Source organism: Lissotriton helveticus, chromosome 5_2, assembly GCF_964261635.1.
Source record: "Lissotriton helveticus chromosome 5_2, aLisHel1.1, whole genome shotgun sequence".
In the NCBI taxonomy this organism is placed as follows: domain Eukaryota; kingdom Metazoa; phylum Chordata; class Amphibia; order Caudata; family Salamandridae; genus Lissotriton; species Lissotriton helveticus.
This window is the reverse complement of record NC_136066.1, coordinates 11,094,033-11,118,646: the sequence shown is the minus strand read 5'-3', so window position 1 is coordinate 11,118,646 and position 24,614 is coordinate 11,094,033. Positions and strand designations below refer to the sequence as shown.

Genomic DNA, 24,614 nt, shown 5'->3' with positions numbered 1-24,614 from the left:
GGAGGTATCAGACCGCTTTACATAAGGATCCACAAAATTACATCAGTTACGAGAAAACATTTCAAGAGCGACGGGAGATGGAATAAATGGAGCTTAGAAGGGTAAGGGGTGGGGTAAAGACGTACGATGGAAGAAAGATGGAGATAGGATGGATGGAGAGACGAAGGAGAGTCTGCCCAAAGTCCGGCTGAGTAGGTGACGGCTGAGGGGGAAGTCCACAGCCCATCTCCTCTACAGCTATCAGGTAGCTCCACCGGACGTCAGTCAAGCGGCCAGCTCTCAATGAGAAAACAATTAGAGAGCAAAGAGGAGGGATAAATGGAGCGTAAAGGAGAAATTGGGTGGAGTGAAGGGGTAGGAGGGTGAGTACGACGGAGAGACAAAGTAAGGTTTGCCCAATGTCTGGCTGGGTAGGTGACGGCCGAGGGGGAAGTCCACAGCCCATCTCTTCTATAGCTATCAAGTAGCTCCACTGGGCATTGGCCAAAAAGCTAGGTCACCACGGTCAGAGGTAGGTTCACAGATTCGGTATCCTGAAGGGTAGGCCGGATGGGGGATGTGATTGAGGTCTGGTCGAAGTCCGTTTCTTTTCCAGAGGAGTAGCACGACATGGTGGGGAACCCAGTGGCAGCCATCTTGGGGTCAGGCAAGGGATTAGCAGGTAGTAATAGGGAGGGTTTAAAAACTTGCATTGCCAAAAGATCATGGTGGCCCACATGCCCCTCATTACTGACCTGGCCTTGGGGAGCATTCATAGAAAACAAATGTATGTAGCAACAGCTCAGTGAGTGAAACTTGAACAAGCTCGAAATATGTAAATTAGAAGGGAGCCATCGCTATTTTGAGATCGGCAATTATGGAGAGGCAACCTCCACACTGGCGTACACAGCCACAAGCAACCTCAGCTATTTAACAAAAAATCAGCATTGGGCTGGAGATCAAGCGACACTGGGCACTTTTAAGGCGTTCTCTGGCGGCGTTGAACAGGTGGGTGGGCGCGTTATTCACTCTGCGAGGCCCGAGCCGGTCTGGCTGCATTCACAAAGACAGTGAATTTCTTGTCGCAGTGATCTCCTATGTTAGTCTCAACAATCAAGCACAGCATTGCATGGAGCTCCCCCGCCCAAGGCAGCTTAGTAGGGCATCAGCACGGCGGAAAGGGAAACATTTCACAGGTATTAATGAGCAGTTCTATCCTCGATAAAGAGGGGAATGCAGTCTCCGCTCCCCCATTTCGCTGCTGCACTCACATCCATTATAGTATCGGTAACGGCTCCGCACTGGTCCCTTTCACGGTACTTCGCTACCCAGAACAGGCCGCCCTTCATCCACGCTTCCTCGGCTGCACCTCCATATGCCGTCAGAACCTTAAAGCGGTTAGGATGCCAACCCCCGCAGCCGCTTTCGTCACTCCTTACGGATGTCCGAAGCTCCGTGTTTCAATCTAAGATATGCCCCGGGGAGATAGGAGGCAACAGATAGAGCGCGCCAATACCGCACAATTACACAGAGACGGTGGGGGCCGCTCCTCCGTACTGTGCCAGGCTGCCCCAGGCCACCGCAGGGGGCCACCTAAGAGGGCGGCCACCCTTAGTGCCACAGGATGGCGCAGAGACAGTGGGGGCCCGCTCCTCCGTACTCAGTGCGTGCAAAGCCCCTTGTTCGTACCTCCGTCCTCCAGTATTAAAACTGTCCACTTGTCCACAGCCCCGAAGTCTTTCCCCGGCTGGTTTCCGGCTGCTCCATCTCTTGCAGAGTTTCCCTCATTAGTTCGGGTGGGCTGCTGAGGGACGGAGTTCGCAGCACTTGAGTGTATTTGACCAGCACTTGTCTGGCCCCGGCCAGTGAGTGTCGCATCTTGGTATCAAAGTCTGTCCGAAAACAAGGTCAAGCGGCGATTGCAACTAGTAGTATGGCTTTAAAATGAAACAGCAGTTTTCGAAGCCTTTCCATATCTAAAACAATCTTCGTCGTTTAAGAATTAGACCTCGCGGCTCTATTCATTTATGAATCCACAGATCAAGAAGAGGATATCGGAGAGAGGGGTTCGATGAAATTTTGTTTGCTGCAAAACGCACAGGGCTTCATATTGGGCCACATTTACAAAGAAGTAACGCGGCACACTGCTGCAAACCATTTGGCTGCACGCGCGGCGTTACTTCCGAAGCAAAGGGATGCTTTTACAACAATTTGACGTATCCCTGAGCTCTCCCCTGCGCTGGCACACAATCGGCTGCCATGTGCCAACGCTGACACCCTCGCACCATGGTGCAAGGATTCTTACATTTATTTATTTATTGAAGTTTTGCACATATTAGCTCAGAGCAGACATATTAGACAATCAGCATAATAATGACTTTTCATAGATTGTTACATGCAGTACAGCCATATCAAATCAACTGTAAAGTAATATTCAAGTACAATTGTTAGACCTGGCACCTTGGCGTGAGTCTCCCTTCCACTTTTTGCTGTTGTGCCTCAGATGTTTTGATGGTATCCGCTGCTCAGGGCACTGCGCCATGGCCAATCCATGCCGCAGTGCAAGTGCTCCCTACTGTATCTGTGATTGATGTCCATGATTGGTTCATTGGATTTACTGTCAGTCCCCAGTAAAGTGCACCAGGAGTGCCAGGGCTTGTAAATACCAACACTGCTAGTGGGCCTGCAGCGCTGGTTGCGCCATCCACAGAAGCAACCTTTTAAAATGTATCCAGGGTCTGCCATTGCAGAACCTGCGTGCAGTCTGGTACTGTCATGTTGGCTGGGCAAGTGCACACACTTGCCAGCCTCTAAACCTTCCCTTAACTTCATATTAGTCACCCCTATGGTAGGTCCAATTGATGAGTTCAGGCCTCAGCAAGGCCCAAAGGTCCCGAAAGGGTTCGCCCTTCTGTGTACAAAGTCCTTAGACTTACAAATGAAGTTGGCAAGGAAACTGGAAATACAAAAACATAGTTTAATAAACCTTTAAAGGTGGTGATACAACCTCCACAACACTTCTACAGTATTGTACAGAGTAGCACACTGAATACAAGCACATGGCCCCTTTTATACACAGTGAAAGGGGTTCAGCTTACAGCTTAGACAGAGGTTACAACTACGTAAGGACATTTCCAAATATATCAGTGGGTGGAGCTAACAGTATTTCTAGAACATGGGAGGGCTATGCTAATAAGGAACAACTGTTACTTCTGCTGAGCATGCGCTACACTCTCAAGAAGGACTAATAATAACTGTTGCTAGGTAGAATCCACAGTGTAACTGGCAGAGAGGTAGGACAATCAGAACATTGAGCACATGGCAATGTAGGGCATGAAAATGGTGGACTCGAAATACAAAATGAAATCCCTATACTAGATATTTGGACTGATGCATTATGGCTTCAGCTAATGCTTAATAATACCGCTGTTTTATTTACAACAGACGACCCTTTCAGCGTTAGCTGAAGCCATTCCATTTCATAGGGTAGTCATCAAACTCATCTTGAATGTCAATGCTTATAATGTTAGAAATCTCTTTAGTTAGACTCTTTTGATAAGCAGCTTCGGAAACAGCTTTCTTATTGGGTATACAAGAGGTAATGCAAAGAGAACATATCATAGGACCACATTGAATACACATACAGCAAGTAAAAAGAATTACTACTATTATACAAATGCCAGTGAGGATCTTCCAACCCCATGTAGTAAATAAGGTCCAAAACCAACTAGAGAAGGTCCATGTACCATTATCTACATGTATGTCAGCAGCTATTTTATGCTGTTTATTTATGGCATTATAAACAGAAGGCGAGTTGTCTGGGATGAAGACACAACAGCTACTTCCAATAAGTCTACAAGCTCCTCCTTTTTCTGCTAATATGACATCTAACACCATTCTGTTTTGCAGGGCAACAATTCTAGTAATTTGCAACTCTTCAGTTACGTTTCCTAGTGCTGCAGCAGTTTGGTTGGTCACTGCCTCTACAACTCTAGTTAATCTTCTTATCTTTCTACTGTTTAGGGCAGCTCCAACAAAAAAGAATAACCCTAGGTTAAAATCTACATATTGCTGCAAACTAGTGTCGGTCTGGTCCACATCATCGATAGATAAAGTACGTTTGTATCTATTCACAGTGGCATTATTCAACAATTTCAAGTCTTTATGATAAGTGGCAGGTGCTAAAAACACTGGTGGTAATAAAAACGATACATAGCATACTCCTGACCAGCCAGCTGGTAATCGATAATATCCTCTATTACCGCATACAAAATATGTATTATGGGATGCTAAAAATGTGCTATTATTCAGACCATCTATATTTAAGACTTTAATACAATCACTAACACCTACAGGGATGTACCCAACACTTTGTACGCATAAGTCCGCTTGTGCTTGTGCAACTAAGATCACAAATTTTTCACTTTCGACAGTGTCTCTAGTGTTCGTAAAAATGTAGGGAGTAGACTCATTGTCCGGTCGATATTCTTCCCACTCCCATATTGTTCCATTGGCTTGTGGATAGCCTTCTTTATTCTGGTGACATTCTTTGTTTAGTCTAAAAAGTAATCTTCCAACAGCAGGCTTTCTTGTGGCAAATAGAAGAGTATACCAGGCACGACAAGAACCATTATGAGAGAAAGGGAGAGGTATAAACGGTGTTCCCCCCTTCTTCTGGTGCGCTGGCATCATACCACATATCCAGCAATTTGTTTCATTTGTAGCAGTGTGGGTATGATGTAGCATCTGAATGAAGGTGTTATTTACAAAGGACAAGTGGTGTTTTGATTCCTGATAGGGGAGCGTATAAAAGAAATGCTCCTCTGGCACCGGTGTAGAAACCACATATAGATCACGGGCAGGAATTACATCCTCAACAAACCACGTGATAATGGCAACAACTGCCACACTAGCAATAAATCCGAAGGCGCAGATCACTTTCTTTCTCTCCATGTTGAACAAATGTCTCGCAAATCTTCCTGAAACTAAAAAAAAGGCTGTCAGAACTCTTCCCCCAAGGCGGCTGTGGTTTTCTTCACCAACGGGCCAAGACGGGTGTCACTACTCTAATGCAAGGCTGATCCCCCCCCCTTGCCTCATCGGCTCTCCGTTGCACCAACCAAGAGGCCGTTCTGACAGCAGTCTAAACAGCAGAAAACTTCTTCCTGGGTCGAAGGTTGTATTTTCTTACTCCAGAAGTCGTCGGGTCCGGGAAGAACTCCTCTTGCTCATCAGGTACCACAGCAGGGCCTTTCTCTGCAGTCAGGATTTCTCGATGGTCAGTCAACACGGCAGGCTCCACCAATCCGGGTTGCACTCTGCGACAATGAAGGGAGTGAATCCAGTTCTTCCGGTTGGTCACTCGGACGGCCGTTCTTGTTGCGAGCAGAACCTGCTCGGGACCGCACCATCGGGGCTCCAGGCCACTCGTCCTCTCGAACGCCTTGATGAGGACGAAGTCACCGGGTCGGAGACTATGACCCTCACCTGTGGACCGGTCAGGGAGTGCTTCTCGAACCTGTTGATGAATAGAAACCAAGTTATCAGTTAATTGTGCCAGATAGTCATTCATCAATACACAAGGTACATCATATACGGAACTTGGTTTGGGCACTCCCCAAATATTCATGGGACGACCAAACACCACTTCATACGGTGTAAGGCCGGTTCGGGAGTGTGGTACTGATCTTATTGACAACAATGCCAAAGGCAAAGCGTCGGGCCAAGTCAGAGAAGTGGAAGCCTGAATCTTTGCTAGTTTAAGCTTCAGTGTTCCATTGTAGCGTTCCACCAAGCCAGCCGACTGTGGATGGAACACTGCATGAAACTTCTGTTTTATCCCCAGACCTCTCAGAACGTACTTGATAACGTCTGCTATAAAATGAGGCCCGTTATCACTCCATAATAGTCTACAAACACCATACCTAGGGAAGAACTCCTTCAGTAGCACCTTTGCTGTAGTCATTGCAGTATTGTCCTTAGTAGGGTAGGCTTCAATCCATTTACTGAAAGCACACACCACCACCAAGACGTACTTTAGATTATTACAGCGTTCAAGTTGGATATAGTCCATTTGCAGGACTTCAAAAGGTGCAGTAGGTATTTCAAATCCTCCTGCTGGAGTCCGTGTTCCTTTCCCTGGGTTGTATTTAAGACAGATCATACAGGTCTGTACCACTCTCTTGGCCGTGCTAGCAATCTCTGGATGCTCCCAAACTTGCGCAAGCAATTTCACAATCGCTGAAGCTCCAACATGTGCTAGCCCATGTGCCATTTGAACCATAGGTTGGACAAAAGCTGTGGGCAACTTCCACCTATCCATTTGTTTGTTGCGCCAACAACCTTCATCATCCAGTTCTCCATTTTCAGACCATTGCTCTCGTTCTTTATCAGAAGCAACTCTCTGTATTTCCCTCACTTCTTTCCTAGCATCATGCCATCGTTCTGCTTGTGACTTCACAACATACATTGAAGTGGAGTCAGGTCTCATTGCAGTTTCTCGTGCTACTTGGTCAGCGAAAGCATTTCCTTGCCCTACTTTGTCAATAACTTTCTTATGTGCACTGCATTTCACTACAGCTATCTTCTTAGGAAATGTCAGGGCAGTCAAAAGATTGTGCACCAGTTCTCCATACATAATTTGTGTTCCGTGTGATGTCAGAAAACCTCTTTCCTTCCAGAGCAGGCCAAAGTCGTGCGCTACTCCGAAAGCATAGCGGCTATCTGTATAAATATTCACACACAACTCTGCACTAAGCTCACATGCTCGTGTCAATGCTATCAACTCCGCTGCCTGGGCTGATTTCTGTGGAATGCGTGCTGTTTCCACGATAGTATACAAAGTAGTGATGGCATATGCTGCCGAAGTCGTACCATCCGGTAGCTTCAGGCAGGAGCCATCCACCCATAATTCTCCATCTACATCTGAGAAAGGCGTATCCTGGAGATCGATACGACCCTTTGTCTGTTCCTCAGTCACAAAAATACAATCATGTGCTTCTTGTGCCTCAGGCTGAGTCGTCAGGAATGGTAACAATGTTGCTGGATTTAACGTAGCACATCTCCTCAATGTGATATGGGGAGCCAGCAACGTTAGTTCATATCCGGTCAGACGGGCACTTGTTAAATGCTGCGTCTTTGTTTGATTCAAAAGGGCGTCAACAGCATGGGGAACCAACACTAACAGCTTGTGAGATAACACTATTCCCTCACTCTGACGTATTGACACAGCTGTCGCTGCGACCGAACGAAAACACCCCGGCAATGCCCGAGCGACAGGATCGAGCAATGTCGAGAAATATGCACACGGACGCTGTCTGTCCCCGTGCATCTGTACTAACACAGATGACGCACATCCATCTCTCTCATGTACATATAATGTGAAAAGTTTCGTGTAATCAGGAGTGCCTAACACTGGTGCTGAACAAAGGGCCTGACGTAACTGTTGGAAAGCGTTTTCACATTCATCTGTCCAAGGAAGGGGAATTGGAGTGTCTTTTGTCAATAGCGCTAACAGTGGTTTGACTATATGTGAAAACCCCAGTATCCACTGCCTACAAAAGGACGTAAGACCCAAAAATGCTCGAACATCTTTCTGTGTAGAAGGTGTTGGTGTGTCCAGGATGGCTTGGATACGATCTGATGTAAGTGCACGCCCCTCCTTAGACAAAAGGTGGCCTAGGTAGGTCACCTTAGGTCTACAGAATTGCAATTTCTTCTTAGATACCTTATGATTGTGAGAAGCCAAAAAGGAAAGCAAAGACAACGTACAAGTCTCACATTGCTCAGGGGTGTCAGCAGCCAACAAAATATCGTCGACATATTGAATAAGCACTACCCCCTCAAGCAAGACAAAGGAATCCAACTGTCTTTTCAATGCCTGACTGTAGATACTAGGGCTCTGAGTATAGCCCTGTGGAATTCTACAAAATCTATACGATCGATTATTCGAAGTGAAGCCGAAAAGGTAACGGCTATCAGGGTGAATAGGGATCGAAAAGAAGGCGTTCTTCAGGTCGACAACCGAGAATGTTGTCGCTGTTGGTGGGACCAAGGTAAGGAGTGTCGTGATGTCAGAAACAACAGGGTATTGGGGCACCACTATCTTGTTCACCTCCCTCAAATCAATAATAAATCGATATACCCTAGTATCAGTGTCTTTCTTCAAGATTGGTAAAATAGGACTGTTGCAAACATTGTATGAGACTTCTTCCACCACCCCCACTCGAATGAGATCCTGCACAATCTGTATGAGCGCCTCCTCACCCTCCTGTGAAATCCTATATTGAGGCAGGCGTGGCAACACAGCTCCCTCCTTTACACTAATGCGAACCGGGGGAATGACCATCTGTCCCACATCAGTGTCTGAAGTAGCCCACAACGTGTGAGGTAAAGAGGCTAATGCAGCACTTTCAGCGACCATACACACTCTCTCTTTTGCAGGGTAATTGTCATTTAAAATCACGCGTACTCCTTCAGGGGAGCAGCGGATTGTGGCTCTAAAATGTTTCAGCATGTCTAGACCCACAATGTTGTCAGGCGTGTTTGAGGAAAGCAAGAATGGACATGGTGCTGTAAATTTGTCGACATGAAATGCAAGGGGTTGGGATAATGGGCTAAGAGAAACTGTCTACTGTTGTACAACAGCTTCCACCCGAGACATCTGCGGGATAATCTCCCGTATGGTCAGTTCCTGCGCCTCCGCAGGAATTGCACAGAGATTGATGACTTCAAACTGCAGTCCAAAGACCTGAAAAAGAAGCTGGAAGCCAGAATGTATCCAGACAAGATCATCGATCAGGCCTACAAACGGGCCAAGAACAACTGCCGAGAGAGTCTTCTGGAAGAAAGAACACCGAAAGAGGAGGACAAGAGACCTATCTGCGTCACTACTTACAACACCTGTTCCAACCAAGTGACCAAGATCATCAACAGGAATTGGAAGATTCTGAACAGTGGTGGGTTGCAAATACCAAAACCGATGTTCTCTCACAAAAAAGCACAGAGTATAAGGGACGTCGTAGTCCACACAAGACCCAAAACAAACAGCAATACTGTGCAAAAAAATCCTAACTTTGTACATGGTCACCATCCATGTGGAAGCTGCAAAGTTTGTTGTCTCACGAAGAAAAGCAACAATCTAACCTTCAGTGACGGGACCACCTGGGAGCAAAGGAGCTTTAGCAACTGCAATAGTACCAATGTAGTTTACCTAATCACATGCCCCTGCAGATTGGAGTATGTAGGAATGACGAGCAGGGCAGTGAAAATCCGGATAGGTGAGCACAAAAGTACCATAAAATGCAGAAAAACGAGCACGAAACTCACGAATCACTTCCTAGAGATGAACCACAAACCGGATGAAATATCCTGGACTGTGATAGAGCAAGTGAATAATGAGAGGTTCCTTCTGGAGAAAGAACAGAGATGGGTGTTCCGCATTCAATCCCACAAAAGGGGACTGAACGACGACATACCTTGGGGACAGCTGTGACCCCTCACTCTTTGGACGTCATCATTTGATCTTCATGTAATTGATATATAATTATACTACCCACGCCTTGTTCAACCTGCGAGTTAATTTTGACAACCCCTGGGTTGTACCAATTTAATTTAACTATGAGGATATGACACTGTACCCTGCTGAGGGAACCCCCTGCCGATTGACAGGTCTGACCCTTGAGCATATTTTCAACAAAGAATTCGTTTTCTTAGAATACGACTACATGACACTCTGACCCATGAGCATAATTATAATATCTCTTTTTTCGAGATTCACCACTACATTAGACTCTGCACACATTTTGTAGCATCCCCCGTTTCTCTCACGCTAGCCATAGAAAGCGTGGAAAGACTTCCGACTACAGTCCTCACATTGTGCCGAATAGCGGCGGCCATTTTAGGATTGAGCGTTCTAGCCTTTCTTTCCTGGGCGTTCACTTGAAGCACCAAGCATTACGGAAGTAAATGACAGAGTATATCTACCCGGCAGACGAGTGACCACACATCCTCGGAGCTGCACGGTAGGAACGATAGGCGAATTGCCATGCCGGTAACATAAGTAATAGACTCGGACCCCGAGTCTCTAATAAACGGGTCACAGGGCCACTTTTTCGTCATAATACGAACGAACCACATCTAACAATGGGGGCGGTATTATTTATTTATTTTTCCAGTAGACCGAGCAAACTTCCTCCGCCTGCAAGCTCATGGGGCATTGAAAAACTAACGGAAAAGTATGTATAAAACGAATGCACTGACTACCTCCTTTACCAAGACACTTCTAGAATATCGATCTTGACAAAATACGATGTATAGGTCTTTCTGTCCTACCTTTGTGATTGGATGTATGAATGTGTTGAGTCACGACTGGATGGGTGATGAGTTAATTACGAACCGCTTCCATTTGGATGGTTCTGGATGAAACGTCGGACATATAGTCCAGCTATAAAAGGTGTATACTGATTAATGCACAACAAACGTGGCAAAAGAAATGGCACTAAACAAAGCGAAATCTTACTGAATTAGCTAATGTTGCGAATGTAACCTCGAATTAATGATGTACATTTAATGATCAGAAGTGAAAATACGAATATGTTTGTGCTTTCTCTCCCCCCTTTTTCTCCTCTTCATTTACAGAGACCACTGGTCATTCTTTCTTTTTTTGGCACTGATTATTGGTGCCTTGCTTCACCTGGGCCAGCTCATGCCCCGAAGCACAAATATTCAGCCTATTTTTGCTGGTATAATTTTAGGACAGTAGGCTTACCTCTGTAGAACTGAGCTATTTACAGTAGGGATCACCAAAAGGTCCTGGTGAGTAGGCAGTTGGGGACTGCCTATGAAACATGTCGACTCGGTAGTCAGTAATTGCTCTACCTATATCCCCTTTTTAATATTTCCAGCTAGAGAAATCAATAAAATGTTTTTGTTCTACTAGCCAGGGAATTTTTAATTTTTGTAATTTTTGTGCATTCACCAGTTAGATCCCTACACTTCACTGACACCATTTCACCCACACATAGCCCTGTCATATCTATAGTGCTCCCGCGTAGTTCGTTTGGTACGCCCGCCCCGTTATAGGGACGGGAAGACCCCTATGATGAAGCATGACACTAACGGATTTTTTTAGTGTGTGAGGGGTATTTTAAACAAGCACACGTGCTCTCATCTTTCCACGGTGAAGAGAGAGCCTATCACTTCACAAGAACTATGAAAACTAAAAAATCATTAAATATTTTGCACCTCTACACATTGATAGAATCTCTATGTTTACACTAAGAGAAGGTGTTCCATCGAGCCCTACAGATGTGATCGTTAAGCCAGACAGGGGAGCCCTCGGAACCAATTGTTTAGACAAAGCGCTACGAGTAGCCCCTGTATCAACCAGAAACTGATCAGTAGAACCCAAAACATGTGCTGTAACATAAGGACCCCTCTGATCTACTGGTACTTCAACTGATTCCTCCCCCCATCCTACGCAATCCTATGCATATTGGGAATCATGACTTTCGGGGTGCACCTAGTCAGACATCTGATACTGATTTCGTCTATCAAAGGTATTAGACCCTTCTTGTTGTTGCTCCCTAGATTCGAATCTAGCCCTGTCATTTAGGTTACCTCGTGGTCCAGAAAACCCCCCACGATTTCTCCCAAAACCTCTACCCCGTCCCATAGCCCTGTGTTCTCGCGCTAAAGGACACTCATTGGCCCAGTGGCCTCGTTGCTTACAATATGCACATTGATCTTTAGCCAAGTCTGTGCGGTTATATGTAGAATCATAAAAACCCCGACCACCTCTATTATTTCCTCTCTGGGGTGGTCCATACACTTGTGCTAACATAACTTTTGTTTTCAAATCCTTAGATTTCTTATCTTCATTACTTTTTGCTTCTAGTTCCTGACGCTCGTAATACTGAGCCATTGTCAGGAGGGATGCCGGAGTCGAAGTCATCCAGGAGCTTTCACTCGCTTTCAACCGAGCTGCTACTCCCGGTAATAAATTCGAAACATATTTGTCTACAAACAGATGTCGACCCGTGTCATCCGTCAGAGACTGACCACTGAAATCGTGAAAAGTTTCTTCAAATCGCGTAAAGAAGTCAGAAACTGATTCATCTATCTTTTGCTTGCAAGATGCTAACATAGTCCAGTCAATCTTTTTAGGGGGAATAATCGTCTTTAATTTAATCAAAATAGCAGCAGGGAGGTCTAGAATGAGCTGGGGTGGTTTCTGCGCAGGTTTCCTAGCTCTGTCCTCCTCCTCAATGTCTTCCCATTTAGCTTTAAACGTCACTAAATCATCAATTTTCCGTACTGATCTCCACATGTCAGGGGTAATATAAGACCAAAGAATAAATCAATGTCAGCTAATGTCATAGTACAAGAATTCAAAGCCCCCTCAACTTCCTCATAAAAGGCAGCAGGATTTTTCCGTGGGTCAGGTAACGCTTTCTTTAAGGCCATAACATCCGCTCTATTCCAAGGAGTATATACCCAATTATATATAAAATACCCTCGGGCATCAGCTGAATCTTTATATGAACTAGTACCCGCTCCTTTAGGAGGAACATACAAAGGCGCTGCCTCTCGCATAGGTTTAACATGCACAATATCGACCTTATCTGAAGAAAAGATAGGTGATTGTTTCCCGTCGCCACTCAAACCCGTCTCTTTGTCGTCCACCGTCTTTTGTCGCTTTTCTTCTCGTAACCGAGACGCCTCATCCCGCAATACGAATAACCGTCGAACTGCATCAGCTGCCTGGGAAGGAGAAAAGAGACCTTTACGCAATTCTTTCTTATCTTGTATTATGTCATCAGGTTCAAGAACAGGAGAATATTTTCGAAAAGCCCCGACTACTTCATCAGAAAGGGTTTCAAGAAAATAAATTTTTTCCCTGTCCGGCCATTTTTCAAGAGACAACAATATTTCAGCAAGAGGAATTGTACCCTTAAGAATACGATAAGAAATTTGTCGGAGCTCCGCCATACGATCAGATGTTAGCTTAGACCGCGTGTCTACCTTATCTTTAAATGATCCAGAATCCTCATCTTCCCCTTTCGGAGCAGACGGGCCAGCATACGGAGGCGGAGAACGATCTAGTAATGAAAAATCATCATCAGCATTATTAAGGACAGGATAAAGAGGCCGACGAATGGGATATTGGCCAGATATCTGCAATCTACGTTACTTTTCCCGTTTTTCTTCCGCATCTTTTTGTTCACGTTGTCTCATTTCTTGCGCCTTCTCACGCACATTCTTCCTCTGCTCTTTCTCAATCAGCACATGTTCACGTTTCTCACGCTCACGTACTTCTTTCACCCACATTCGCACACTCTCAAACATATCTTGTCTTGCTCGGCGCTTACACAGGCACTGTTCCACATACTCAATTTTGCGCACATCAAACGAACCATACAAAGGCCATCTCAACTCAGGATCCTTCTTGGTATACTTCCTCCACAATGTGCTGTACATTATAGGGGAAAGACCAAACTTAATATACATGTCCCTATTCGGCGTCCCTTCTGGGGGAGCCGGCTGCGATTCTTCAAGACTTAACCGGTTTCCACAGCAGCACCACTTACGTAGTGCGCTAAAAGCAGGCATGCTAGAAATAGTGCGAAATACACAATATTATACAGAAAAATGGCACTTAATCGTTGCGCCGCTCACAACCATATGTTGGAGAAAAATCTCCACATTGCCTACCTATATGTGTTGCAACGCATATATACCCATACTCATAATCATAATATGATCGATCATCCAAACATCTCCATATCCATATCCATAAGCCACAGAAAGCGTATCCTAAAACTGCCTTGCTAATCACTGGCTACCATAAACACTCACAGTAATTACCATACATTGGTCCTTACCAAGCACGAGCGTCCAGATTCCACTTGCCAAGTTCCACAATTTGCTCAAACAGCTTATCCACAGCAAACCGACAGAAGAGGTCTCAGTCGAAGACCGGCGCCACCCAGATGGTCAGATCGGAAGGAAGGAAGAAATACCTCAGGATGCCAGGACTAAAGACGCCGCTGGCAGTGATCACTTCCCCGGCAGAGTTCCACTCCTTCGTCACGACCAGTCCTTCGAGCCTCCGAGTCGCCGATGAGCCCCACGTTGGGCGCCAATTGATGAGTTCAGGCCTCAGCAAGGCCCAAAGGTACCGAAAGGGTTCGCCCTTCTGTGTACAAAGTCCTTAGACTTACAAATGAAGTTGGCAAGGAAACTGGAAATACAAAAACATAGTTTAATAAACCTTTAAAGGTGGTGATACAACCTCCACAACACTTCTACAGTATTGTACAGAGTAGCACACTGAATACAAGCACATGGCCCCTTTTATACACAGTGGAAGGGGTTCAGCTTACAGCTTAGACAGAGGTTACAACTACGTAAGGACATTTCCAAATATATCAGTGGGTGGAGCTAACAGTATTTCTAGAACATGGGAGGGCTATGCTAATAAGGAACAACTGTTACTTCTGCTGAGCATGCGCTACACTCTCAAGAAGGACTAATAATAACTGTTGCTAGGTAGAATCCACAGTGTAACTGGCAGAGAGGTAGGACAATCAGAACATTGAGCACATGGCAATGTAGGGCATGAAAATGGTGGACTCGAAATACAAAATGAAATCCCTATACTAGATATTTGGACTGATGCATTATGGCTTCAGCTAATGCTTAATAATACCGCTGTTTTATTTACAACAGAAGGGCAGGGTGCATTGTAAGCATAAGGTAGGACATGCCCTGATGTGTGTGGCATGTCCTAATAGTGAATTACAGCCAATTTCGTTTTTCACTATTGTAAGGCTACCTGTTCTCATAGACCAGAATGGGCTGCTGGAATTATTACACCCTATAATCCCAGCAGGCTCAGGGAACATGGTAGGAAGTCAAGTTTAGTATGCCTGAACTCAGAATAATAAAATACTTCTTTTAGTAAAGTTTATTTTAATATTCTGTGTTTGCAAATGCTACTTTTAGAAAGTTAGCATTTGCTTGCCTAACCATTTCAGCCCGCCTCTACCGGGATGTGTATCTGCTGTCTGGGTTGTGTGAGTCACAGGGCTGGGGCTGACAGGTGGTGAATGCAAGGATTATACCTTGGTGGGAGGTGGGAGTGCCCCTGGACTCTGAATAGGGCTGTGCTCTGCCACCACAATGCTGGCTCCGCCCCCTGGGGAGCGACTGATGACTCTGCCCTGCACCTTGTGAAGAGAGAGGGGAGGACTGTCAACAGAGTACTCCTGGACTGTACTTGTCACCACAATGCTGGCTCCACCTCCTGCGGAGCGCCTGCTGCCCTGCCCCACACACTGAAAGCAGAAACCTGTTTTGGAAAAACAAAGTGCTCCAAAGCTGAAGAGAACTATGCAAAGGCCCTCCTGGCCCGAAAGAACAAAAGAAACTTGGTATAAAAGTAGGAGCCCTGCTCCTAACAAATCAGATATTGTTTGTGCCAAGAAGAAGCTCTGCCTGAAGAGAAGGACCTGGGAAAGCTGCATGGAGGACTACTGTCTCTAATCCTGAGAGACTGGCCTGTGGTGGGTGCCTTGCTGTAAGAAGGAGAGGAGAAAAGACTGAAATACTTTACTTTATTTCAACTTGTGCATTCTACTTGAAAAGATCTCCAAGGGCTTGCTGGTGAACTTGCCCCCTGAACTGCGCCCCAGAACCAGTGGGCGCTATCCCCCCCTGAAAGAAGAAATACCAGCTGTACTGCTTATCCCTGCAGCCCTGATCGCCAAGGAGCGAAGTGCGCTGTGAATCTGCACTACGCACACTGAGAACCTGTCCTTCCAAGCCCCGTGCTCTCTGGCCGCGCCGTAGCGCACACAGCAACGTTGGACCCTGCTTGGTTCTCTGAGAGCCCCTGATCAGTGCCCCGCTTGTACTGTCGTAAATCCCAGCTGGCCGCTCCCCCTTCAGGGTAGAAGCGTGGGCCGCGGGCTCATCGACCCCTTTTCAACGCAACGCCCACCCCGGAGGCCGAGCCACTGCTCGCATCGCCCCCGGGACGATACCGTGACGTCAGAGGATCGCCCCCGCAGCCGAACGCCTCGCACTCCCCTGCACGACTAAGGTACTGTTTGCTATTGAGGTGCGCCGCGCTCTGGACACGGAGTCCGTGAGGCGCGCACCCCTCGTTCCCTGTTGGCCCCCGCTCTGTGCGCTCCGAACTGCGAGACTCTTTGAAGCCGTCTCGCAGCTCAGTTCGAGTCGTACAGCCACCCGAACGCCTCGTACTCTCACCGCACCGAACGCGTGACACGCGAGACGGGTGAGAGTTAGCGAGGCCCTTTTGCCGGTGGTGCTACGGGACGCCTCTCAGCATTACGAGGCGTACTAACTCCCGCGAACAGAGTCGGCACACTGCAGGACTTGCCCAAGTCATTGTGGGGCCACTTTTAAGGATTGCCAAAACGAGTTAAACCAGGGACATTGCTTCCATGCCACAACTTGCTGATAAATAACGGTGGCATTTGACTAAGTGTACTTGACCCTTTTTTTCACGAGGAAGCCATATTTGAAAGTTACTGAAAGAATTTTAAAGTATTGTCCCTGCTACTTAAGAACTGTGGCCTATTTGAAACGTAACTGGAACCACCTGTAAATCACGCAAAGACTGCATTGAAGCCTGCTTAAGAATTTATATATATAGATATATTTTTCAGCTAGATTCATCAATGTCAAAATCTGCGATTTCTAAATTGCGAGAAAAAGCGAATCGCAATTTAGAAATCGCAGAATGGCATTCATGAAAAAATGCGATAAAATAAAGCGAATCGCAATCGGCCGCAATCGCCGATTGTGGGTCCCCGAAAATCGCAAAAAAATTGCAGAATCCGGCAATACCCCTGTTGAAATAGCGATTTCGCAATTACCGAAATCGCAAATTGCGATCTCGCTAATTGCGAGATCACAAAAACGGGAAGTCGCATTCTGAGCACAGTTATGACATCACAACCAGGAAGTAGGCAGGTTCCACCCTCATTCAGCATTGTGAGCCAGAAGTGGAAGCAGCATTGCCAGAGCTCCCCTCCAGAGTACCTACAGGTGAAATCCAGGTGACACCCCAGTGTACAACATGTCACAGGAAGCTGCTGGTGAAACTTCCACAGGGAGGAAAAGGAAAATCAAGTTTTCTGAACAGGAGTTAGAGCACCTGATAGAGGGAGTGTTCAAGGACCACAACCGGCTCTTTGGGAAGGACTCGAGAAGGGTACCTGAGGCTGATAAAAGGCAGATTTGGGTGCGCATCCGCACAAAATTGAATTCTGTGGCGGTCACCCAGCGCACTGTGGATGAAATTAAAAAACGATGGTACGACCTCAGAGGGCGGGCCAAGGAGAAGATAGCAGAGAGGCTGGGGGAGCGTGTGGCGACAGGAGGAGGGGAGTCCACTGTCCCGCCCAACACCCCACTTGAGGACCGAGTAGAGGACACCCTGAACCCGCAGGCATGTGGGGGTAATCCAGCTGGACTCCTCCCGACCCACCAAAGATACACAAGGTAAGTGACATGCGACTGCAACCCTGTCCCCTAACATTGGCCATGACCCCGGTTCATCCAATTACAAACCCCAGTCATGCTGCCAAAGCACACCACAAAAGCCCTATTGCATTGTGGGACATGTAGTCTGACCACAATTACCATCTAGCCCCATACAGCCAGACCTGTTCAGTTAGAGGCAATCCTGCAGCAAGTCAGGGAATGGCAGCCCTCATGCATGTAGGGAGCTCCAATGTGTAAGTGACATGTCACTAATCAACGTCCACTTTACATCACAGGTGGCGCTGAAGTACCCAGTACGGACAGCGATGCCCTGCAGATTGAAGATATCACAGAGGACACTGAGGGAGACGTACATCCATCCCCACAGCCAGGACAATCAGGGCAAGCTGCCGCACCAGCGGTCATAACACCACCTGCCCCTGTGGACAGTGCCACCTCTGCGCAAACAGGCGCAGCAGTACCACAGCGAGTGAGTCAAACACCAGTGGGGCTGACAACACCAGCAGCAGCTCGCAGACAAACCCGCCGCCCTGCGGCTATGAGGAGCCAGTCCAGCGGACTGGTGAGGGAGCCGCGCAATACCACATCACGCGCTGGCAGGGGGGTGAACGTGCGGGCACCTGGGCTCTCCATTGAGCGCAGAATGCTCCACGTCCACCAGACACAAGCCCGTCATCTCGCTGCTATCCATCTCCAGCCAAACAAGACCGCCATACGGTCTGTCTGCTGACAGACCGTATGGAGAGGATGACCGCTGCTGTTGAGGCCAACACACAGGCCATGCATAGCCATCAGAACCTCAACCGGCGCAGACACCGGCAGCTGCTGACCCGCCTGTCTGCATACACGCGATCCAATCATATCATTGGCAACGCGACCTCCCAGCTCTCACGACGCTCCTTGGCCATGCAGATGCAAATGGTCCAGTGCTGTCGGGACGTTGCGAGAGCTCTGGAGCAAGTGACAACTGCAGTTCAGGGGATGCAGGCAACTGGCCATGGCCAGCCGGGGGAGGACGACACTAGTGAGGCTAATTCCAGCCATAGTAGCCAATCCGTGCCTCTGGTGGTAGCACCCCGCCGCAGCACAAGGCCCTCTGCTGGCGCACGGCAAAATCAGGAGGAGGAGCTCGAGAGAAGGTTAGGAGCATCTGCCCGGAGGCGGCATTGAACATTTGATTGGTATCATGAAGTGCCATGCTGCTGCTACAAGCATGCCCTCCTCAAGAACATGGGACATATGACGCAATATGGCAAACATGTTACAGTTTGGGATATTCCCAATTTATTGTGCAAAAAACAATAAGAAATATTCTGTTAAACTTAATCTGACTCATGTCATTATTACTATTGTCATACATGAGTGAAGTCTTGGGTGTGGGGAGTGGGTGCACTAGAAACAGTTCATGCAGATTTGGTTACGGCACCTGTGTCCTTCTGCAGGATTCTCCCCGCGTGCATGACGCACATGTGCAGGTGGTCGGTAATCCCCTTCCGACTCACTGCCAGAGATCTCTACAGGTATCGTGCGCTTGGTAGCAATGTTGTGGAGGATAGCACACACGGCCACGACGCGGCAGCAGACCTCAGGCTCGTATTTCATGGCCCCACCAGTCTTGTGATGTATGAAGTATGCGGAACCTGTCTTCAAAAGGCCAAATGTCCTCTCAATACAATTTCTTGTGCGTAAGTGTGCAGCATTGTAACGCCGTTGCTGTGGTGTTGCAAGGTTGAGGTATGGGGCGAGGAGGTACTCACGGAGACCGTAGCCGCTGTCACCTGAATGAAAGGAGCAGAGGGTGAGTGCCTGTTCTGCGCAGCTACATGATCACAGTGTACTATTTTGGGGCATGTGTACTTACCTAGTAGGTGTCCTTCCTCAAAGTCTCCCCTGGCCAGTCGTGTGTGGATGCCGCTGTGCCTGAATATGAAGGAGTCATGTGTGCTCCCAGGGTACTGTGCCACTATGTCCGTGGTGAATGTTTTTGCATTGCACACCATCTGGATATTGAGGGAGTGGTAGTTTTTTCGGTTGCGGTACATGTACTCCGTTTCAGCTGGTGGGCAGATGTGGATGTGGGTACAGTCAATACATCCTATGACGTGTGGGAATTGTGCAACGTTGTAAAATTGAAGCTTGGTCTCATTCAGGTCCTGTTGGCTGGTGGGGAATGAGATGTAGTGGTGTAGCCGGGTCAGCATAGCCTCCAGGAAACTCCTTAGGCAGCGGGACATGGTGGGCTGGGATATCCCCCCCTGCAACAGCGACCATCCCCTGGAAGCTTCCGGAGGCCAGGAGGTGCAGGCAGCACAATACCTGCACATGTGTGGGCACGGCATTGGTCCTCCTTGTAGGGTGCTGCATCAGGGGGTCTAGGTCCCGGATGAGCTTGATTATCATAGCCCCACTCAGGCGGTACTTTGCGTAAATTTGCTCCCTGGTTTGGCCCAGAAGGGTGACCCGCTGGCGGAATATCCGCTCCTGGATCCTACGTTTGTTCCGTGCTGCTCGCTGTAGCCTTCGCCGCCTGACCACCATGTAGAGTCCTGGCATTGTGAGAGTCCTCAGGCTCCAGCTGCATGTCCTTAAATGTGTTTGGTCAGGCCTGCACCTGTTGGTAGTTTGTTAACCGTTTCTTGAACATTTTTTTTTCCTTACTGGTTACCACCTGGTTTGTGTTCTTCTTAATTTGCGCGTCGCAAATAGTGATTTACGGGTTTTTCCGCATTTTGCGAATTTTCTTGAATAGCGATTGCGAATGTTTTGCGATTTCGCAAATGAATTAGCAGATTCCATGGTTTCTCGCAATTTCAGAATCGCTAATGGCCTTCTTCCAGGATTCTGCGAATTTATTTGCGAACTCGCAATTGTTTTTGCGAATTAGCTTTTTTTGAGATTTCAGTATCATGAATTCCTTTCCTTCAAATTGCGATCGCAATTGCTAATTCGCAGCTATTGCGATCGCAATTTGGCTTAATGAATCTAGCTGTAAGTCTTGTGTCAATGTGATGATTCATTGTATGTGTTGCTCAAGTGCTTAATCGTGTGTGCTCTGGGGTTTAGCCTTGTCTGCTCGCGCCACGCCGCCTAGAGGGTGAGCAGGGGTTGATTCTAAGAGTAATTCCTTCGCCCTGACTTAGAGGAGAGGGTCCCTGCTTGTCACAAGTGAATACTTGCACCTACCAGAGACCCCCAATTCTAACAACCATAGAATCGAAATACAAAAAAACAGTTACAATCAGTGGAGCACCTCACGGATATATAACCCTTGTCGCATATAGAAAGAAGAGCGTAGGGTATTGCTTAAGAATACCCATGGGAGACCGCCAGGATACAGGTCACGTCATTATGTAGGTATCAGATAGTAATAGGCATTACGCAAGTCGCAACGCACACTAAATTGCACTGGGAATCATGCATCGCGACCATTGTCTGCAGGATATTTCAGATGATATGATTGGAGCCGGCCCCAAATGTGTCGGGGACGTGAAGTGGTCGGGAGGAGTTCAGAGTATATGTTTGTTTGTTCTTGCCAGAGTATCATGTCCCCAATCCATTCCTTAAATTTGGGTGCCCTACCCCGACCCCATCTGCAGGCCACACGCCGCCTGGCCAGTGGCAGACTAAATGAAACAAACTTACGGTGCATCACTGTATTTGCTTGGTATATCCAAGTAACGCCAGGAGAGGAGACGGCGGAATTGTCGTGGATGTCATCCGGTCCAGTGCTGCAAACACCCGCTGCCAGGAAATATAAACCTGGTAACAATCCCAAGCCAGATGTAGGAAATCCGCCCCATCTACCTTGCATCGGTCACACCTATTTATTTCCCGCAGCCCAAATTGGTGTAGCCTAATCGAGGTGTAATAAGTGAGCTGCAGAAATTTATAATGTATGATGCGTAACGGGCTGCTGGAGGAGGCCAATTCCGTCTGTTTACAGCAGAATACCCATTGTTGATCTGTGAGATCCTGCCCGAGTTCAGCCGACCATTTATCCCGAGCAGCGCATGGGGGATATTCAGTGTCAGTGTATAGGTTATGATCGAGTGTAGAGACAAGGTGAGAGGCCGTCCTTGCCCGTAGCGTGTGGTGCAAGGGGGGGACCAATGGGGGTTCTTGAGGGTATGCGGGGGTACAGGCTTTAATCCCTTGGCACATTCAAACATACAGGAAGGTTTCCATTGTGGAGGGTGGGGGGTCCGAACATAGTTGTTGGAGCGTGCTAAATTTTCCATTCGAGTAGAGATCACCCCAACATTGTATATGGCGCTGAAGTTGAACTCTTTTAAAAATGCCTTCTTGCAATAGGGACAGTTTCGGATGATAGGTGAGCGGGAGCAGCGGGGAGTACAGCATGGGAACTTGTAGATGGTGAGAAATGCGATTCCATGCCTTAGTTGTGAATTCAACAGAGGGCGGGCAGACCGCACGGGGGACGGTGTGGCCAGCAGAACCCCACCCAGAGGGATCGTGTCCGCAAGCCAATGCTCGGTCGCAACATGAGCCGTATATGCAGGAGGGCGGAACCAGTAGTGGGCAGAATGTGTCTGGGCACATACATAGTACATTTCAAAGTTGGGGACATCAAAGCCACCTTGAGAGTACAGCCGTGCGTCGTACATAACCCTGGGCTTTAACTTCTTAGCATCTAAATGAACAATATTCTCAGATGCTTTGAAAAAGCTATTTTACATACTTAACAGCATATAACCAATTCACACAAATGAAGTTTTACAATGAAAACATTACGTAATGAGAGAGCTGATGATTTTGGGGGCCCCCCTAACCTAGGGGGAGCACCAAGCATATGCCTTGAACACAAAGAGCATAAACAAAAAGCACATTTTGTTGAACTTCAGTGGTGATCCCATCATTTTAGGACCACCCCAAGCACAGTTATTGGCAAAAAACAATCCCAACCAAAGGCCCTGCAAAGCATTATGGGACAAGATTAGCAGTGGCAGTGAATATTATAGTATCCAATATCAAAATAATTCTACAAAGAGCTGCAGTTCACCTAGTTGTTACTAGATGTCCCTCACGAGTCTAATGCAAAGCATTGAAATTATTCTTACATCAAGCTGCAGTTCCACTGGTCGTCCCTAGATGTCCCTCACGAGTCAAATGCAAAACCATTGAAACCCTTTCATCAAGCATTTGCATTTGACTTGTGAGGGACATCTAGGGACGACCAGTGGAACTGCAGCTCTTTGTAGAATTCTTTCGATATTGTATACTATATAATATTCACTGCCCACTGCTAATCTCATCCCATAATGCTTTGCAGGGCCTTTGGTTGGGAATGTATTTTTGCCAATAACTGTGTTTGGGTTTGTCCTAAGAGGATGGGACCACAACTAAATCGTTCAATAAGATGTGCTTTTTTGTTTTCAAGGCATCTGTTTGGTACACGTGTACTACGCAAAGTTTAAAGCATACTACGTGAAGCTACGTGTAGTGCTGCTACGCAAACTACGCCCAGGCTTAGTGAAATACACATCTGTCTAATATATCATGTGCCATTTGACTAAACTTAAGTCGTACGTAGATTTACCAATGGTATCATTTAATTTGAGACGGTGAATATCATTTCCCCAATTTAATATTCAAAATATAGCCATGGCTATAGTATCAAATGGACTTTATAAAGCTGATCAACAGCTAATAGCTCATTATTTCATTTCAGAATATCTCTGCACCTCATTGAAGTGGATTGGCTCTGTGGCGCAATGGATAGCGCATTGGACTTCTAGGTGAATGTATAAAAGATATTCAAAGGTTGTGGGTTCGAATCCCACCAGAGTCAGTTTTATCCCTGTTTATTTCATAACTGTTTAAAAGAGTAATAAACAATGCATGCATGCTTCTGCTTCACCAAAATCATCCGCCAAAAGGGCCAGTGAAAGGAAGTCTATTTTAAATAGATACTATTCAAATTGCGCAATCCATGCAGAAGAGGAAATTGGCAGCTTTACTTATGAAAATGTAATTTACTCAGAAGTAAAATTTTGAGCCCTTCCTTAATTTTACAATGTCCATAAAAACATAAGAATTCTAAGTCAGCAAAAGGAAAAAAAATAGATAGTAGCAATTTCAGGACTTACAATAAGGTTAAATTTACTGAAGAGATTTCAAATGCTTGAAGTATCAAATCATTATTATATTCTGCGTATTTAATACTTAATACCGGCAACCATCTCAAGAAAAGTAATGATAGTTGGGACACTTCCAAATTTTGATAAGGTCATTTTGTGGCCTGGTGTCTCAGAGCCTGGATAGCTCAGTCGGTAGAGCATCAGACTTTTAATCTGAGGGCCCAGGGTTCAAGTCCCTGTTCAGGCGTCTTGGTTAAAGAAAAGGTACATCAATTGCATACCCTTTTCAGGATCCAATGAATGGTGAGTCCTATTACAGATGTTTCAAAAGAGTCTTAATCGAGTCATTACATACCCATCTGTCGTCTACTTTCTTTGACAAGGGTTAAGAAGACTTACCCAAACTGAATCATGTAATTTGACATGTTGATTATCTTTTACCCAATTGAATGTTCAAAATGTAAGGTAGTGTCCGATTAACTTGATAAAGTTGGTCAACAGCTGATAGGACATCTTTTTATTTGTGAATCTCTGATCACCTTGTTGAATCAGGTCGGATCTCTGGTGCAATGGATAGCGGCTTGGAGTCCTAGACGAATGTAGCAAAAGCATTCAAAGGCTTTGCGTTCGAACACCAGCTGGGTCAATATTATCCCTCCTCTATTTTATAACCAATTGACACAGTAACAAGCAATGCCTGCTTCTGCATCACCAGAAACATTTACCAAAATGGCTGTGAAAGAAAGTCTACTTAAACAGAGACAGTTTGCTTTGAAAACATTGCATAATCTATGCCCAAGAGGAAATTCCCAATGATACTGCTGAAAATGTAATTTAGTAGTCAGTAATAGTATTTGGCCCTTCATTAATTTCACAATGTCATTTTAGACACATGATTTCTAAGTCAGCCGAAAATGAGATAATACAAATTTCAGGATTTAAAATGGATTACGTGTGCTGCTGAAATTTCAAATGCTTAAAATATCAATTCAATATTAA

At 46.4% G+C, this 24,614-nt stretch overlaps 2 non-coding genes across 2 annotated transcripts; both read left to right on the top strand.

Moving 5' to 3' along the window:
* The first annotated feature begins 23,235 nt into the window (after window positions 1-23,235).
* On the top strand, window positions 23,236-23,326 carry TRNAR-UCU (transfer RNA arginine (anticodon UCU)). The gene is given in 2 exon segments: window positions 23,236-23,272; window positions 23,291-23,326. It is a non-coding gene; the product is annotated as a tRNA-Arg (tRNA).
* Window positions 23,327-23,789: 463 nt separating this feature from the next.
* TRNAK-UUU (transfer RNA lysine (anticodon UUU)) lies at window positions 23,790-23,862 on the top strand. Its single transcript has one exon. It is a non-coding gene; the product is annotated as a tRNA-Lys (tRNA).
* The last annotated feature ends 752 nt before the right edge of the window (window positions 23,863-24,614 follow it).